This window comes from Neoarius graeffei, chromosome 22, assembly GCF_027579695.1.
Source record: "Neoarius graeffei isolate fNeoGra1 chromosome 22, fNeoGra1.pri, whole genome shotgun sequence".
Lineage (NCBI taxonomy): Eukaryota > Metazoa > Chordata > Actinopteri > Siluriformes > Ariidae > Neoarius > Neoarius graeffei.
The window spans coordinates 18,483,385-18,503,831 of NC_083590.1; the positions used below are offsets into that span (position 1 = coordinate 18,483,385).

Genomic DNA, 20,447 nt, shown 5'->3' on the forward strand with positions numbered 1-20,447 from the left:
ATCCATCATCAAGCTAGCGTGGTTTTCCTGAACAACATCAGAGCCAAAGTAGTCCTTTAGTTTGCTCGGAGTTTACGAGAGACCCGGACCACTCGTTCAAAACAAAGAGCGACTCGCTCACAGCCGAATAAACAGAATACACATGCACCTCTGAGGGACTCTCACAGTCAACGGGGGAAACCGGTGTTGAATCTGCTGCCGGTGTTCAATTATTTTTCTTGTACTGTACAGTGCACGCACATTGAGTTAATTATTAAATAAATACAGTGGTGCTTCAAAATTTGTGAACCCTTTAGAATTTTCTATATTTCTGCAAAAATATGACCTAAAACATCCGATTTTCACACAAGTCCTAAAAGTAGATAAAGAGAACCCAGTTAAACAAATGAGACAAAAATATTGTACTTGGTTATTTATTTATTGAGGAAAATGATCCAATATTACATATCTGTGAGTGGCAAAAGTATGTGAACCTTTGCTTTCAGTATCTGGTGTGACCCCCTTGTGCAGCAATAACTGCAACTAAACATTTGTGGTAACTGTTGATCAGTCCTGCACACTGGCTTGGAGGAATTTTAGCCCGTTCCTCTGTACAGAACAGCTTCAGCTCTGGGATGTTGGTGGGTTTCCTCACATGAACTGCTCGTTTCAGGTCCTTCCACAACATTTTGATTGGATTAAGGTCAGGATTTTGACTTGGCCATTCCAAAACATTAACTTTATTCTTCTTTAACCATTCTTTGGTAGAATGACTTGTGTGCTTAGGGTCGTTGTCTTGCTGCATGACCCACCTTCTCTTGAGATTCAGTTCATGGACAGATGTCCTGACATTTTCCTTTAGAATTCGCTGGTATAATTCAGAATTCATTGTTCCATCAATGATGGCAAGCCGTCCTGGCCCAGATGCAGCAACAGGCCCAAACCATTATACTACCACCACCATGTTTCACAGATGGTATAAGGTTCTTATGCTGGAATGCAGTGTTTTTCCTTTCTCCAAACAGAACACTTCTCATTTAAACCAAAAAGTTCTATTTTGGTCACAGCCGTCCACAAAACATTTTTCCAATAGCCTTCTGGCTTGTCCACATGATCTTTTAGCAAACTGCAGACGCGCAGCAATGTTCTTTTTGGAGAGCAGTGGCTTTCTCCTTGCAACCCTGCCAAGCACACCATTGTTGTTCAGTGTTCTCCTGATGGTGGACTCATGAACATTAATATTAGCCAATGTGAGAGAGGCCTTCAGTTGCTTAGAAGTTACCCTGCGGTCCTTTGTGACCTCGCCGACTATTACACGCCTTGCTCTTAGGCCAAGTTTACATTAGACCGTATCTGTCTCGTTTTCTTCACGGATGCACTGTCCGTTTACATTAAAATGCCGGGAAACGGGAATCCGCCAGCGTCCACGTATTCAATCTAGATCGTGTCTGGTCCGGTGCTGTGTAAACATTGAGAATACGCGGATATGCTGTGCTGAGCTCTAGCTGGTGTCGTCATTGGACAACGTCACTGTGACATCCACCTTCCTGATTCGCTGGCGTTGGTCATGTGACGCGACTGCTGAAAAACGGCGCGGACTTCCGCCTTGTATCACCTTTCATTAAAGAGTATAACAGTATGAAAATACTGCAAATACTGATGCAAATACTGCCCATTGTGTAGTTATGATTGTTTTTAGGCTTGCCATCCTTCCACTTGCAAGTGGTAAGTGACGCGCATACCCGATATGCACTGAGAGCGCACACACAGCGGCTCAGTCCCGAATTACTGCTCGTGCACTTCACTCGCGCGCTCTGTGAGCTGCGCAGGGCCGGAGTGCGCACCCTCCAGAGGGCACTCGCTGTTCAGGGCGGAGTGATTTGGAGCGCAGGATGCCTGCGGAGCCGAGCGTATCCGTGTATTGGCGTTGCTGTGTGCAGGCGAATCGTGTATTGGTGTTGCTGTGTGCATGTTAATCATTTTAAAAACGTTAATCTGATGATCCGCTGATACAGTCTAATGTAAACCCCACCTTAGAGTGATCTTTGTTGGTCGACCACTCCTGGGGAGGGTAACAATGGTCTTGAATTTCCTCCATTTGTACACAATCTGTCTGACTGTGGATTGGTGGAGTCCAAACTCTTTAGAGATGGTTTTGTTACCTTTTCCAGCCTGATGAGCATCAACAACACTTTTTCTGAGGTCCTCAGAAATCTCCTTTGTTTGTGCCATGATACACTTCCATAAACATGTGTTGTGAAGATCAGACGTTGATAGATCCCTGTTCTTTAAATAAAACAGGGTGCCCACTCACACCTGATTGTCATCCCATTGATTGAAAACACCTGACTCTAATTTCACCTTCAAATTAACTGCTAATCCTAGAGGTTCACATACTTTTGCCACTCACAGATATGTAATATTGGATCATTTTCCTCAATAAATAAATGACCAAGTATAATATTTTAGTCTCATTTGTTTAACTGGGGTTTTTTTAATCTACTTTGAGGACTTGTGTGAAAATCTGATGATGATTTAGGTCATATTTATGCAGAAATATAGAAAATTCTAAAGGGTTAACAAACTTTCAAGCACCACTGTAAATGAAAAACATTCTGAATATATTTCAATATGGTCTGGAATCACATATGGATATCATAATGTCACACTGATACTGGCACATTTTAATCAGATTTAACTCCGTAAGGCGAGTGATTATCTAATTTGGTGTCTAAGGCAAATTTTTGCACCTCTGACGTGTGTGTGTGTGTGTGTGTGTGTGTGTGTGAGTGAGAGAGAGAGAGAGAGAGAGAGAGAGAGACATGGAGTGAACGTGTAAGTGAGAGGTTTTGATCTGTGTATGCCAAAGGAGGTTGATTTTATTTATTTATATATATATATATATATATATATATATATATATATATATATATATATAATATACACACACATATATATATAATATACACACACACAGAGTACTTTGCAAAGTAAGTGTGTTTTCAGTTTTTATATCAGCGTGCTGGTTGGGCATTTAATCCTGTGCGAGTCATTTGTGGCGCGCACGAGAGTCTATCTGATGCATGCGCCATGGCGTGCAGGTGTGACACTTTTGCACGAAATTAGTATAAAAACTAATGTAGAAATAAATATCTTATGCCAAATTATTATGGCATGTTACAAAAAAATAAAGAAAACATCCAAGTCTCCAACTGACGAGTACTAATGCAGTTAATACACAAGTCCTTAAAATTAGGGCACGAGTCGGACTCGAGTACTACAAGCCTGAGAGAGAGAGAGAGAGAGAGAGAGAGAGATAATGTATGTATATGTGAGAAGAAAAACTTAAATAAAATTTGTACAATTAATTTAACATCAGTCACCACTTGAAAAAATGTCAGATTCTGTTCATTGTAAGTAAAATTACGCTCACATCCCAATACAGGCTTCACAGGACCAGACTGATGAGACGGTGTTGACACACAACATTTATTTTGATTTGGCTCCAGATGGCTCCACTACAGATCTGCTGTGAATTCTGGATAGTGTGAAAATGTTAAAGCTGCCCTTCCACCAAAAACGTTTAATACTGGCTCTTTTTGAAATACCATAGTTCACTCCGAGTTGCATATGCATGCTGCATGTGAAAATGTAATTCTACCCCCATTCCCTGTATTAGCTTATGAAAGAAAATAGTCAGAAAAACGAGCGAATCAGAAAAGCCCTTCGAACTTGCGCAAGTTCGAAAATTAGTATTCATGGCCTCGCCCAGCTTGGCTTGCGACCACCCACGGGAAGAAAGTTCGGATTTAAGCGCGAGGAGAGATAGCAGAGCCCATCTCGTCAGTAGCTAACGAAGAGGACCTAACAGCAAGCTGAAAACATGTCTGAACAAGTTCGTGCCTGTGTTATTTGTGGCAGTAACACATCAGCGTTGCATTTCTTGCCCAAGATAGAAGAGGTGAAGAAGAAATGGTTGGAATTTATCTTTGGAACACCACCAGCGAAGTATAATGCAGCGTTAGTACTGTGTTCTGATCATTTCAACCACAGTGACTTTTCAAACTTCGGTGCCTTCAGTAGTGGTTTTGCGTCGAGGTTGTTTTTAATCCCTGGATCTGTGCCGTCAAGACGATCGACCACCAGCTCACAAGCTGTAAGTAAAACATGAGCTTTTTGTTCGAAGGTTTTTCTTACAAAATAGCATGTTCATATTCTCCACGTTAGCATGCATGACATGGGCACAAGCTAGGCAGGGATGAGAGTTTTCCGCTTTTCGGCGGATTTCCGCTTTTTCTGAGTAAAAAAACGACCTTTTTATATTATGCCAAATCTGTTGAGAATTTTTTTTTTTTTTAATTAATTTCGGGGGGGTTGGGGTATGTTCCTTCATGCTGTTCAAACTTTATTAACTCCAACGATGTTTGCACATTATTTGTAAGTCGCCATCTTTAGTCTCGTTTAAATCTCGTTGAATGTGATGTAAAATTCGTGTTATCTACATTGTTATTGGTCAAAACATCGATGTCGAGACCATAATAGCCAATCAAAACAGTTTTTACAAAGACACCCACATCCGCCTGTTCTGACCCACTGGAGGTAGCATCACAGTGCTGTTAGCCAATCAGAGGTAACACCTTTACTGATTGCTGTTAGCCAATCAGAGGTAACATGTTTACACGTCATGAATATTAATGAATAAGAGCTGAAATCCTGTCGTTCTCCCGCCACCCACTCCTCCACCAAACTAGAACAGCCTGAAACAGGAGAACCACAGCATTTTTTTCACCAAAACCGGCTCACAGGGCATTCATTACCGCACAATTAATGAAAAAATGATGCAATGAGATATTTAAGCAGTTGTGTTCTACAGGCTGTTTCAGTTTTATTGTTTCCAAATTCACGCGGGCCGAATGAAACGAGGCTGTGGGCCTGGAGTTTGACCCCATGTGCCATAACACTTCCTTCTGATTACTTTCACTTTCTGGATTAAGTTCAGTCAGGATGCTTGGAGAGGTTAGGTTTCCACTCTATAACTCTGTGCTCTGTGGGCTGCAACCTCTGGTGCTGCCACCTAGTGTGTAAGAAGAGGTCGCGCTCATAAAGGATATTAAACAGAAATATTGCAGTACATGATATGAGCAGCAAACTCGTCTCTCCCAGTGTTTTGTATTGTGATATTTGCGAAAATGAAATTCTGTCTCATGCTTCCTTCAGAAGGATGCACAGTGAACTCCAGATGAAGAGATCAGACTCACCAGAACCCAGCTGTGTCTCCATGAAGAGTGATGCGTCTATGAATCCTCCTTTGCTATTTAAAAATAGAATCTCCTCATCTATACACAGGCAACATCCCATAATTCTCATAGTTAGTCACTGCAGAGTGAAAGACTGTGTTACACATTCCTTTATCCAGTCCAGATCATCATCAGCATTTTGATATTTATCAGTGTGTGATACTTTAATTAGGTCCTAATGCTGCTACAGTACTTTCACTCAACATTTTAGAGTAATTAATATCAATAACTGCACAGTTCAGTGTTTCACAGTGTCACATACAGGATAAGGCAGAAAGTGCATCTGGATGTGGCAATAAAAGTCATAGCGATGGCAAGCAAAATAATTAAAACAGCTAAAACTAATGAATAACCAGTGTAAATGGTGTATATAAAGGACTGTCTGTAATGTTGTACAGTGAACTCCAGGTGAAGAGATCAGACTCACCAGAACCCAGCTGTGTCTCCATGAAGAGTGATGCGTCTATGGATCCTCCTTTGCGATTTAACACTGGAAACCCCTCATCTGTCCCCAGGTAACATCCCATAATTCTCATAGTGAAAGTTCCAGTTAAAGGCTGTGCTACACTGTCATTAGCAGCTATTTTTAATTAATATATACGAAAGAAACTATCGTTCTACTATACAGTTTATATTAGACAGTAGTTTCTTAGTCTTTAGTGACACAACAGTTCTTTCAGTAAATGCTTCAGAGTAATGAGTGAGTCACGAGTACTTAAAATTGGGACACAAGTCAGACTCGAGCACTACAAGCTATATATATATAGTATGTCCCTTTACACACTCATCCAGAAGGGTAATTTTGCACAAGGCCATCTGTCTACAGCAGAAAAAAATAAAATAACAAAATGCGTCTGGAAAAATCCCAAGGGATTCTGGAGCCAGATTCGTGACATTACCTGCGGAAGCGCCAGCAGGCTGCGCGAGCTTTTGCACGGTTTCAGTGCACAGCCTGTGTAGACCAAGCGCTCCCATTTCTCTCTCATTGTCCGTTTTTTTTTGGGAAATGATGAGTACTAATCCCATCATGATTGGTGTTGCTACACCCTCCTACGATACATCTGTTAACCATTTTAATAATTACGTGATAATGTTGAAGAAATTTGCAGAAAACCACCAGGTCGTTTTCTCATAAACAAACCAGCGCTGACGTAGGATTCAGAAGGAGGCGTCCCGCACGCGACGTCACGAAAATCAGTGTTTGCCAGGAAATCCAAATGCCAAGTTTTTTCAGAGGCGGACCAATTCGCCTCAAATGGCTTGATTTCAACTGAATTTTTCTGGTATTGCGCAAGGTAAAAAAAAATTGCAGAGAATGCAGAATGTGAGAGATATTTGACCAAAGTTTAATATAAAATAGAATTACATTGATCTTGCTCCTGAATTTACCCGTGATGTGCACTTTAAGCAGTCGTGTTCTACAGGCTGTTTCTGTTTTATTGTTTCCAAGTTCACGCGGGCCGAATGAAACGAGGCTGTGGGCCTGGAGTTTGACCCCATGTGCCATAACACTTCCTTCTGATGAGCTTCACTTTCTGGATTAAGTCAAGTCAGCATGCTTTGAGACAGTTAGGTTTCCACTCTATAACTCTGTGCTCTGTGGGCTGCGACCTCTGGTGTTGCCACCTAGTGTGTAAGAAGAGGTAGAGCTCATAAAGGATATTAAACAGAAATATTGCAGTACATGATATGAGCAGCAAATTTGTCTCTCCCAGTATTTTGTATTGTGATATTTTAGAAAATGAAATTCTGTCTCATGCCTCCGCCATAACGTTGTACAGTGAACTCAAGAGAAAGAGACCAGACTCACCAGAACCCAGCTGTGTCTCCATGAAGAGTGATGCGTCTATGGATCCTCCTTTGCGATTTAACACTGGAAACCCCTCATCTGTCCCCAGGTAACATCCCATAATTCTCAGAGTGAAAGTTCCAGTTAAAGGCTGTGCTACACTGTCATTAGCAGCTATTTTTAATTAATATATACGAAAGAAACTATCGTTCTACTACAGTTTATATTATACAGTAGTTTCTTAGTCTTTAGTGACACAACAGTTCTTTCAGTAAATGCTTCAGAGTAAAGTGTAAATATTTATGAAGGTCAAAATGTTTTAATAAAGGTAATGTCTTCAATACTAAAGCAGGAAATGCTAATAGAAGCAAAAACCCAAATCTAATGATTACTACGAGAGCGGCGGCTACAATTATCGACAGTCTGTAACTGACACCTTTTCAGATTTACCAATAAAAAACAATTTTTCAAAGGTGAGATTCGGTTACATCAGTTATTATTGGTTAATTAATCAACCAGAAGACCCTCCCTCGCCGTTTGAGCTTGTCGTCTGATGACACTGCTCGTTACTTGAGATGGAAAACCCAGACATTATCAAGGTGCAGAGATCACGGACATGTTTTTACTGATCGGTCTTTGTGTAACATTGTTGAAGTCGATGAAGTGCTTTCTTAAAAAAAAGAAAAAAAAAAGTGCTGCGATTTTTTTTTTTTTTTTTTTTTCTATTTTTTAAAATTTATTTATTTATTTATTTATTTAATTATTTTTCTGATTCAGAACAGAATGTAATGCTATAGAGTATTTGGAATCCTGTTGCAATAAGTAGAATTGGACCAGAATTAAATTCCTCATCTCATCTCGTTATCTCTAGCCGCTTTATCCTGTTCTACAGGGTTGCAGGCAAGCTGGAGCCTATCCCAGCTGACTACGGGCGAAAGGCGGGGTACACCCTGGACAAGTTGCCAGGTCATCACAGGGCTGACACATAGACACAGACAACCATTCACACTCACATTCACACCTACGGTCAATTTAGAGTCACCAGTTAACCTAACCTGCATGTCTTTGGACTGTGGGGGAAACCGGAGCACCCGGAGGAAACCCACACGGACACAGGGAGAACATGCAAACTCCACACAGAAAGGCCCTCGCCGGCCACGGGGCTCGAACCTGGACCTTCTTGCTGTGAGGCGACGGCGCTAACCACTACACCACCGTGTCGCCCAATTAAATTCCTAGCATATAAAAAACTTTCCTATTCCATTCAGATTTTTTTTTTGCAGTTTGTTGTAATATGTGGTAGATCTTTACAATATCAGCAGACAGTTTATATTTTCAGATGTAAATTTAAAATATCACTTTAAAAAAATCACTTGTTTGAAAATACTGAAGGTTCACCAATCTGAATCTAACTGCAACAAATTCGAGCATTGTTTGAAATAAATAATTTGGAAATCAAATAGAAATCATTTTTGTGTGTGCGTAAAATCATCTGGAGGCCGATAATTGTGGAACGGTGTCGATAACTGTGGACAAAGGTGTTGATAATTGTGGAATGGTGTCACGTGATCTAATGCACCAAGTAATCAGGAATCAACTCATTTTTTTTCCAGTGGACGTTGGAGTAATTCTTCATGCCAGGCTTGTAGTACTCGAGTCCGACTTGTGCCTTAATTTTAAGGACTCGTGACTCAACTTGAGCGCTGATGACTCGGACTCGTGCATTAACTGCATTTGGACTCGTAAATTGTAAACGAGGACTTGGATGGATTTTCTTCATATTTTTTTTTTGTAATATGCCATAATAATTTGGCATAAGATATTTATATCTACATTAATTTTTATACTAATTTTGTGCAAGTGTGTCACACCTGCACACCTTGCCACGTGCATCAGATAGACTCTCGCGCGCGCCACAAATGACTCGTACCTGCACATGATTAAAGCGCAATCAGCACACTGATATAACTGTGAAAACATGCTTACTTTGCGAAGTATTGTGTATATTTTTTTGTGTATGTATGTGTCTCATATATATAAAAAATCTTCATTCAACCTCCTTAGGTACACACAGATCAAAAGCTCTCACGCACTCCGTTTCTCTCTCCCTCACACACACACACACACACACACACACACACACACACACACACACACACACACAATTAGAGGTGCAGAAACTTCTCATTTATGACACTAAATTAGATAATCACTCGCCTTACGGAGTTAAATCTGATTAAAATGTGCCAGTATCAGTGTGACATTATGATATCCATACAGTGGTGCTTGAAAGTTTGTGAACCCTTTAGAGTTTCTGTATTTCTGCATAAATATGACCTAAAACATCATCAGATTTTCACACAAGTCCTAAAAGTAGGTAAAGAGAACCCAGGTAAACAAATGAGACAAAAATATTGTACTTTGTCATTTATTTATTGAGGGAAATGATACAATATTACATATCTGTGAGTGGCAAAAGTATGTGAACCTTTGCTTTCAGTATCTGGTGTGACCCCCTTGTGCAGCAATAACTGCAACTAAACATTTCTGGTAACTGTTGATCAGTCCTGCACACTGGCTTGGAGGAATTTTAGCCCATTCCTCTGTACAGAACAACTTCAACTCTGGGATGTTGGTGGGTTTCCTCACATGAACTGCTCACTTCAGGTCCTTCCACAACATTTTGATTGGATTAAGGTCAGGACTTTGACTTGGCCATTCCAAAACATTAACTTTATTCTTCTTTAACCATTCTTTGGTAGAATGACTTGTGTGCTTAGGGTCGTTGTCTTGATGCATGACCCGCCTTCTCTTGAGATTCAGTTCATGGACAGATATCCTGACATTTTCCTTCAGAATTCACTGATATAATTCAGAATTCATTGTTCCATCAATGATGGCAAGCTGTCCTGGCCCAGATGCAGCAAAACAGGCCCAAACTATGATACTACCACCACCATGTTTCACAGATGGGATAAGGTTCTTCTGCTGGAATGCAGTGTTTTCCTTTCTCCAAACATAATGCTTCTCATTTAAACCAGAAAGTTCTATTTTGATCTCGTCCGTCCACAAAACATTTTTCCCCATAGCCTTCTGGCTTGTCCACGTGATATTTAGCAAACTGCAGACGAGCAGCAATGTTCTTTTTGGAGAGCAGTGGCTTTCTCCTTGCAGCCCTGCCATGCGCACCATTGTTGTTCAGTGTTCTCCTGATTGTGGACTCATAAACATTGGCTAATGTGAGAGAGGCCTTCAGTTGCTTAGAAGTTACCCTGGGATCCTTTGTGACCTCGTCGACTATTACACGCCTTGCTCTTGGGGTGATCTTTGTTGGTCGACCACTCCTGGGGAGGGTAGCAATGATCTTGAATTTCCTCCATTTGTACCCAGTCTGTCTGACTGTGGATTAGTGGAGTCCAAACTCTTTAGAAATGGTTTTGTAACCTTTTCCAGCCTGATGAGCATCAACAAGGCTTTTTCTGAGGTCCTCAGAAATCTCCTTTGTTCGTGCCGTGATCCACTTACACAAACATGTGTTGTGAAGATCAGACTTTGATAGATCCCTCTTCTTTAAATAAAACAGGGTGCCCACTCACACCTGATTGTCATCCCATTGATTGAAAACACCTGACTCTAATTTCACCTTCAAATTAACTGCTAATCCTAGAGGTTCACATACTTTTGCCACTCACAGATAGGTAATATTGGATCATTTTCCTCAACAAATCAATGACCAAGGATAATATTTTTGTCTCATTTGTTTAACTGGGTTTTTTTTATCTACTTTTAGGACTTGTGTGAAAATCTGATGATGTTTTAGGTCATATTTATGCAGAAATATAGAAAATTCTAAAGGGTTCACAAACTTTTGAGCACTACTGTATGTGATTCCAGACCATATTGAAATATATTCAGAATGTTTTTCATATATTTATTTAATAGTTAACTCAATGTACATGCAGTGTACAAGAAAAATAATTGAACACCGGCAGCAGATTCAACACCGGTTTCCCCCTTTGACTGTGAGAGTCCCTCAGAGGTGCATGTGTATTCTGTTTATTCGGCTGTGAGCGAGTCGCTCTTTGTTTTGAACGAGTGGTCCGGGTCTCTCGTAAACTCCGAGCAAACTAAAGGACTACTTTGGCTCTGATGTTGTTCAGGAAAACCACATTAGCTTGATGATGGATCTTAGGCGGTAATTAAAGACACCTTTGGCTTTAAGAGGCTTTCGGGAAATCCACCCCAGACTGTTTACCCGTCTTCACTTGTATTAATAAACACACCTTCTGCACTTACATCCATCTCCCAACCATCTCTGACAGAATACTTCACACACCATGACAGAGAACACACATTCACCTGTTCATACAGCATGTTCAGGAACGAATTAATGTTAATGGCGCTAAACAGCCACCGTCTTGGTACAGTTGGAGTGTTGGACTCGGCTCGGATCAATAGTGGACTCAACTTGGACTCTAAATTTTCTTTCATGACTTGGACTTGAGCACTGGGGACTTGAGACTGGACTCAGACTTGAGGTTTAGTGACTCGACTACAACACTGATTCATGCACAACTTGCGTATTGAAAGTCTTTTCTACTTTTGCAATGGCCAGAAGATTGTTAAGGTGTCGATAATTGTAGCCGCTGCTCTACTACTAATAATAATAACAATAAACTGATGTTCTAATAGGAAATAAAAATCACGCAAGACAACTTAAGAAAACAAACACAAGTATTCAACACTGATTCTAAAATTTAATAATAAGTGCAAGGCAACAACGTTGTTTTGTATTAAAATCCCGGCCCCATTGAGATCACTGTTACTTGGCCGTGTCTCCATGAAAAGCGATGTGTCTGAGTGTTTCTGTAAAATATAATAGAAAATGGAGACCCTTTATATGAACACAATGACTATTTACCATAAATCACATCACTGGCATTACAGTATTTATTAATAATAATGAAAATCAGCTTTTTCCTCAACCTGAACTCCCACCTCCCAAAAACGTCAGTAGGTCGACTGATCACTAAATTGCCCCTAAAACGATGGACTGGTGGATCATCCAGGGTGAAGTATAATTCTGGATCAAGTTACAGGTTTTATACCTCTGAACATTTCTGGCCGGCTTTCTGAAAAATACACACCTGATTTTGTATCCATTTAAAACACATTATCTGTTCATTCTGCATGATGGAGTGATATTCTGTTCCATCCCTAATGACCATGTAGGAAGGAAAATCTAGAAAAACTCAAATTAGAACCAGGGCAGATATTTTTTCTCCAATTCCACAATATTTTTGTCGTGTTGTATTCAGTACTGTGCTCTCTAAATGTTAATGCACTCAAAGAATTATTGTAGTAAAATTAAGGCTAAAGTTTAGATTGTAGGATTAAAGTGATGAAAGTTATTGTCTTTAACAGCAACAATTTTTGTTCCCAGTGTTTTACAGACGGCAGGAGGCAGAAGAGAAAAGATCTTCATCACAGATACAGGGTAAGATCAAACCCAACACCATGACTGTGACACTGACGCACTGGTATTATAAACCTCTCTGCTGTTATTTCATAGAGACTGATTAGATTATAGAAAACATACAGGAGAATAAAACAAACACACAGTGAGAACATCATAAAGAACTCTCTGTGGAATCCAGTCAGAAACACTGTGATCTTAAACTGTAATAATTGGAGCCCATGTCTCACCATGTCTTCCTACTTCACCCTGTCACACAGACACGCCCCAGAATCTGCTGCTGCAAATGAAGTCCAGAAAAAGTTCAGATTAAATCTGATGAAGAAGTTTCAGTGTTTAAATGGAGTGATAATAAAGCAGGAAAACCGAGTGCTCCTGAATGAGATCTACACAGAGCTCTACATCACAGAGGGAGACAGTGGAGACGTCAATAAAGAACATGAGGTGAGACAGATCGAGGCAGCATCCAGGAGAAAAACAACAGAGGAAACACCAATCAAATGCAACGACGTCTTTAAGCCCTTATCTGAAGAAGATGAACCCATCAGAACTGTAGTGATGAAGGGAGTGGCTGGTATCGGAAAAACAGTCTCTGTGCAGAAGTTCATTGTGGACTGGGCTGAAGGGAAAGCAAATCAGGACGTCCACCTCATATTTCCACTTCCTTTCAGAGAGCTGAATCTGATGAAGGACCAGAAACTGAGTCTGATGGAGCTCCTTCATGTCTGTTTCAAGGAAACCAAAGAAACAGAAATGTCCAGGTTGGAAAATGTTCTGTTCATTTTTGATGGATTGGACGAGTGTCGTTTCCCTCTGGATTTCCAGAACACAGTGAGTGTGTGTGATGTAACTGAATCAGCATCAGTGCATGTGCTGCTGATAAACCTGATCAAAGGGAATCTGCTTCCCTCTGCTCTCATCTGGATAACCTCCCGACCAGCAGCAGCTGATCAAATCCCCTCTGAGTATGTCCATCGAGTCACAGAGGTACGAGGGTTCAATGACCCTCAGAAGGAGGAGTACTTCAGGAAGAGGGTCAGTGATCAGAGCCTGGCCGAGAACATCATCACACACCTGAAGTCATTAAGAAGCCTCTACATCATGTGCCACATCCCAGTCTTCTGCTGGATTTCAGCCGCTGTTCTCGAGAGAATGTTGGGTGAAGCAGAGAGTGGAGAGATCCCCAAGACTCTGACTCAAATGTACACACACTTCCTCATCATTCAGACAAACATCATCAGAGGAAAGTACTCAAAGAAACAGGAGAGTGATGAAGAAATGCTTATCAAACTGGGAAAACTGGCTTTTCAGCAGCTGGAGAAAGGCAACCTGATCTTCTATGAGGAAGACCTGAGAGCGTGTGGCATTGATGTGACAGACGCAGCAGTGTACTCAGGTGTGTGTACGCAGATCTTCAGAGAGGAGGTTGGGCTTCACCAGAGTAAAGTGTACTGCTTTGTTCATCTGAGCATTCAGGAGCATCTCGCAGCTCTGTATGTGCATCTGACCTTCATGAAGGAAAAGAGAAATGTTCTTGTTCACAGTCGGTCCAAAACAAATTCACATGTACACAAAAGTGCTATAGATCAGACCTTAAAAAGTCAGACTGGACATCTGGATCTGTTCCTCCGCTTTCTTCTGGGTCTCTCACTGGAGTCCAATCAGAAACTCTTACAGGCCTTAGTAACACAGACAGGAAGTAGCTCCCAGAGCAAAGAGGAAACAGTTCAGTACATTAAGAAGAAGATTAGTGGAGCTCTTCCTGCAGAAAAATCCATCAATCTGTTCCACTGTCTGAATGAACTGGGTGACGATTCTCTAGTGGAGGAAATCCAACGCTACCTGAAATCTGGAAAACAAAGTAAACTCTCTGCTTCACAGTGGTCTGCTCTGGCGTTTGCATTACTGACTTCAGCACAGGAGCTGGAGGAGTTTGACCTGAGTAAATATACCAGGACAGGGAAGATACCAGAGTGGGTTCTTGTGAGGGTGATACCTGTGATTGCAACATCCAGAAAAGCAATGTAAGTAAAGCTGAATAGAACTGTTCTACTGTTCTACTGTTAGAAAGAGAGAAACTGAAAGCACTTTGACAAATCTGCACTTTGGGACAAAATCCACAACTCCATTACTCGAGTGAAAGTAAAGATCCTCCTGGTCAAATGTTACTGCAATACAAGCAGGCCTCAACGTTAACTTTTGACACAAAAAATTTCCCTTTGCCCTCAACTTTTGCGGTATTTCGGCAAGTTTTCAAGTACACGGTTCAAGGCAATACTGGTATGTTTTCTTGGGGTATAATTGAGTTATTTACACACAAGTACATGTTTTTTAAAAAAACATTTATTTTTAAAAACATTTCTGCGGCACGGTGGTGTAGTGGTTAGCGCTGTCGCCTCACAGCAAGAAGGTCCTGGGTTTGACTCCCGGGGCCGGCGAGGGCCTTTCTGTGTGGAGTTTGCATGTTCTCCCCGTGTCCGCGTGGGTTTCCTCCGGGTGCTCCGGTTTTCACCACAGTCCAAAGACATGCAGGTTAGGTTAACTGGTGACTCTAAATTGACCGTAGGTGTGAATGTGAGTGTGAATGGTTGTCTGTGTCTATGTGTCAGCCCTGTGATGACCTGGCAACTTGTCCAGGGTGTACCCCGCCTTTCGCCCGTAGTCAGCTGGGATAGGCTCCAGCTTGCCTGCGACCCTGTAGAAGGATAAAGCGGCTAGAGATAATGAGATGAGATGAGATGAGATTTCTGCAGCAGAAGGACAAGATGAGCCCTGAAAACCTGAAACATAAATCAGTATAAGAGATATTTCTCTCTGGGATAATTCACTACGTAAATGATATATTTACTGTAGAGGGTGTGGTTTATTATTTCAGACACAAAAGCATGTCTTTACATTCACTTAATGTACTTATCACTCGCCTTTTTACACAGTGTGTGTGTGTGTGTATACGTCCTGAAGTTAACCCGGGAAACTGTAGAGGGCGCCAGCGATCACTCATAGTGATGAAGAGCACAAATGCGCGTGAAGCGAGCCAATCAGAATCACCGTTACACATCGGGAAGAAAAAAACAAAACGGCGATCACAGGGGAGGCGCGGATGCTGGTTAATACATCTTGTTTTTTGTAACATACTCGCTCGAAAATCATTTTAGTGCTTAAAGAAGCCGACCATAGCTGTGCCCGAACGGGCCTAACTCGCTAAAATATTTCTGCCTGAGCGTCTTGGTCAGATTTCTCAGTTCAGATTTAATTTGATTTATTCGGTAAATAATGAAAAACATATATGAATGACATAAAGAACCAGGGTAACACACGAAAGTGAAAACACTTATTTCCAGTGTGGTCCTAGGAATCAGATAACTATCATGGATACATTACTATAAAAAAAATTCTACAAAGAATAAAACTAAAAATAAATGAGTGTTATTTTCCTGGTGTACGAGTTGATTAAAAAGACAAAATTTAACTGCAGACTTGAAATTAAAGATGGAAACGGCAGACAGCTAACTAGACTTACAAACAACACATTTCCAAAAATGAATGCAAATAATCAAACACAACTTTCTGCGGATAGTTTATTTGCAGTATTTATAAATTTATAAATGTAATTACGCAGACACTGGGCCTATAAAACCATCTGGAGTTTGCAGCAATACAAAAAAAAAACCCTTTCCTGTTATTCTGAACTGATGAAAGATTGTATTCAAGTGGAGAAAACAGAAATAATGTAAATTTATTACGTGTTAAATTTTTTATTTTATAGATGGATAGATTAAGGTAAAGATTACATGCAAGTATACTAATGTACAATTGAATTAAATACATGAAACTAAACCAAGTGCACAAAGTGTAAAACACTTATTTCCATTGTGGTCCTGGGAAAAGGTTCAGGATGGCGCTATGTTGATTGTTTTACTCCTGGATTTAAGTGGGTTATCAATACTAAATTTGTACAAATGGCATCAAGTAGAATAAAAAAAACTTTAACGGCACAAAAAACCCATAAATTTCCAGGTAAACATGGATATAAAAGGCAAGATACAAGAGTATTATAATGCACCCAAGAGTAGCACCGTGTAGTTGAGCACCACAAAAGGATCACATCAAGAAACTTATCGCAGAACATGCAAAAGGCAAACCGCAGACCTGTTAAATTAAACTGACCAGAATAATTTAAAACCGCCCACTCTGCGCTGTTATAAGGCAGTTAAATAAACACCTCCTTACTTTGTGCTTAAAACTAGAGAGAGACTGGATTGACCGGATGCTGGTTGGCTGATCATTCCACGACTTAATGGCATTGAACACACAAGTTTTTTGACCATGGCTGCCAGACTTGGGTATTGCCAGAGAGTATCGACTAAACCTAGTGTAAGGAGTTTGGATATCTGTCACTCTGGTTATGTCATGCTGCAAGTATGAAGGTGAAGGGTCATTCAGGACAGGCCTTTCAATACGTAATTTGGGCTACACCCTGTATTTCTGAGTCTGGGCTTTTTCCGTCGTGATACAGGGTAATTTGGGCTTTTCTGCACACGCAAAGTGCTGTTTTCCCAGCGCTCTGTGTTTAAACCTGCTGCTGCTTTTACGAATAAATAAAGAAATCTATGAATGTTTTTACCTTTATTGCAAAATGTCTACAGCATTAATCCCTCTTGATGTACATGACAAAAATAATTAGAATACAGTTAGTTAGTATTTAAAAGGTGTGTTGGGGCCTGAGGAGAGCCTGGAGGAGAGGAGCCTGGGAATGAAAAAGCAAGTTCTGCACTGTTGCCATCAAAGAGACGAACCTGTAGCAGACCTGCGACACAAAAGGTTTTTCAGTCACATCACAAGATTTGGCCGTGCAATTCAGTCTGTAGTCACGTAAAAGAACTTAGTTTAAATGAAAGGCCAGTGTCTAAGGCCATCATCAACAAGAGGACCAAGCGCCAAGTCACTGATTCCACCCACACTTACACAACTGTGTGTATTTAAGATGCAAGCTGTGTCTTAAATACACAGTTGTGTCCTGAATAGCTCTTTTATTCAGTCTTTTACCTGATGTACCTAATGTGGAAATCCCACTCTGGTCATTGGTACGCGAGTCTCGCTCTTCCACAAAATCCTGGCGTGCTAATCGCCGTTGATGGAGAATTCATGCTCTGCGCGAGGCTTCCAGCTAGTTCGACGAACCCGGAACAACATGGGAATGGTGTGGATTTCATGTCAATTACGAGAAGTACATGATAATTCTCGCTAATTTCGGTGTTTTTAAAGAAGAAAGTCAAGACATTGGGTTTTATGCAGCCAAGTTTATTTAATCAACATTTCATTTTTTTACTTTTGGTAGCACATTTCGGGTGCTTGACCTTAATTTGGGCGCCTTTTTAATTTGGACGCCTACAACGTTATCTGTCGCAGGTTTCATGTAATTGAAAGACCTGCAGGACTTTAAACAGATGAGTTACACCAGAATACCATACCCTTTGCTCAACAGGTAACCGCCCAACCTTTCTAAAGTCAGATACAGAGAGGTGTGCTCGTGGATCCAAGCCAAGGATGAAGCGTATCAGCTTATTTTGAGAAATCTGAAGGCTGTGTTTTGATTTCCTGGTCAAGCCAAAAAACCAGGAACAGGAGGCATAGTCAAAGTGACGCTGCACTAAAGCTGAAGCTAAAGTGTGCTGTGCACTTTGACTGAGAAAGCGTGCTTGTCTGTAGAGGAATTTTAGGTGAGAATTTGCAAGCTGTACAATTTTCTTGCCTGTAATTTCTCCATTAAGAGTTTGGTCCACGGCACACCCCAAGTAGTTGACGGAGTCTATTTCAGCTCCATTACATGAAATGTTTAGTTGAGACCTTTTTACTAATTTTTCTCTTGGTGCCAAACAAAATCGATCCAGTTTTGCCAAGATGCAATGGAAGTTTATTGAGAACCAACCACTGATTAATCTTTTCCAAATTCCCACTAACTGATTTTCAATGTTCTCCACTGATCTGCCTGAAACCAATAAAGCTGAATCGTCAGCATACAACCAAAGCTTACAAGCCACCGCTCTCTGCATGTCATTAACATAGATCAAGAAAAGCAGGGCCCCCAAATTTGAACTCTGCGGAACCCCACAGACAATATGTCTCGGAGGAGAATGAACACCATTAACTATCTGAGACCGGCCTGTCAAATATGACTGAAACGACTTAATAGATGCACCATTCAGACCAATAGCTTGCAGTTTCATCAGTAAGATCTCATGATCGACAATGTCGAAGGCCTTTTGCAAATCCAATAACACCATTCCAGTGTAATTTCCTGAGTCCATCTGCTTCCGAATATAATCAGTCAAGTGGATGAGATGGGTATCAGAAGAGAAAGATGGTCGAAAACCAGATTGATATTCATAACAAACTCTTTTGTTGGAGATGGTCATATAACTGGTTATAACTGTCTGTCTCCAGAACCAATGACACCACAGGGAGGATGGAGACTGGTCTATAGTTGCTAATCCCAGTTTTACTATTCTTTTTGTACAGAGGTGCACCCCGTTTTTGTTTTGTTGTTGTTTTTCTAATATCCTGATATCTTCATGAATTTTAACTTTTTTGTTCCTTTGACCTTCTCACAGCTTTTGTTCTTCTCCATGCTGTAGCGCTTTTTTACTTATTTACTTACTTAGTCAGACAGGGAGAGACAACGCACAGAGTGTAAGGGGAAGAACATGTCCAGTCTGTAAATCACTGGCACCAGGAACAAATAAGGAGCACCTGGGAACACACACACACACACAAAACACACACAAAAACCACACTGTTGGCCAATGAGCTCATCATGAGTAGCTCCATAAAACTCCTTCAGCACTGGGCTGTGATCATTTCAGTTGCTCACTAATTAGAGAACAAATCAAATGTCTGATCTGTTCAGATAAATATGACTCTGCCTGCTTCATCTAAACCTGACTTTTGAAACTCTTTTCCTTTCTCCTCTTATAAATATTTGAGATCAGACTCTTATTTCCCAATTTGGTGATCAGATTTGATGTTGCGTGTTTATCCCATGTGTCAGTGATGACGTGTGCAGCAGAAAACTCAAATCCGAACAGCTCGAACTGTGAATTACTGTTACAGCATTTCAGTGTGTTGTCGACTCGGAGTTTGTACTTTTGTCGTTTATGAAAATGAAATGGTGCAGTGAAAGATTTGAGGACCTGTTTGATCATTTGTGTGAGTTTATTATGTATTTTATTTCCTTAAGTATCAGATGTGATGCAATTAAAGGGAGAAGCGCTGAAGCTCTGGTCTCAGTGCTCAACTCAGAAACCTCCAGTCTGAGAGAACTGCATCTGACTGTGAAGACACTGAATCTGACTGGGAATAAACTAGAAGACTCAGGAGTGAAGCGTCTCTGTGCTGTACTGGAGAATCCTCACTGTAAAGTGGAGACACTGGTGTAAGATCATCTCTCTGAGAGTCACAATAACTCACTAAAGCAGCAGTTAATAGTTGTATACAGTGTTGTTTATCAATTAAAAATTTCTGTAAAAGTAAAACATGCGGCGGCACGGTGGTGTAGTGGTTAGCGCTGTCGCCTCACAGCAAGAAGGTCCAGGTTCGAGCCCCGTGGCCGGCGAGGGCCTTTCTGTGTGGAGTTTGCATGTTCTCCCCGTGTCCGCGTGGGTTTCCTCCGGGTGCTCCGGTTTCCCCCACAGTCCAAAGACATGCAGGTTAGGTTAACTGGTGACTCTAAATTGACCGTAGGTGTGAATGTGAGTGTGAATGGTTGTCTGTGTCTATGTGTCAGCCCTGTGATGACCTGGCGACTTGTCCAGGGTGTACCCCGCCTTTCGCCCGTAGTCAGCTGGGATAGGCTCCAGCTTGCCTGTGACCCTGTAGTACAGGATAAAGCGGCTAGAGATAATGAGAT

The 20,447-nt window shown here is 41.0% G+C and overlaps 1 protein-coding gene across 22 annotated transcripts in view; it reads left to right on the top strand.

Annotated features, from left to right (window-relative positions):
- The window catches only part of LOC132870726 (protein NLRC5-like), a 930,547-nt gene that overhangs the window by 734,628 nt on the left and 175,472 nt on the right, over positions 1-20,447 (top strand). The window lies entirely within an intron of this gene.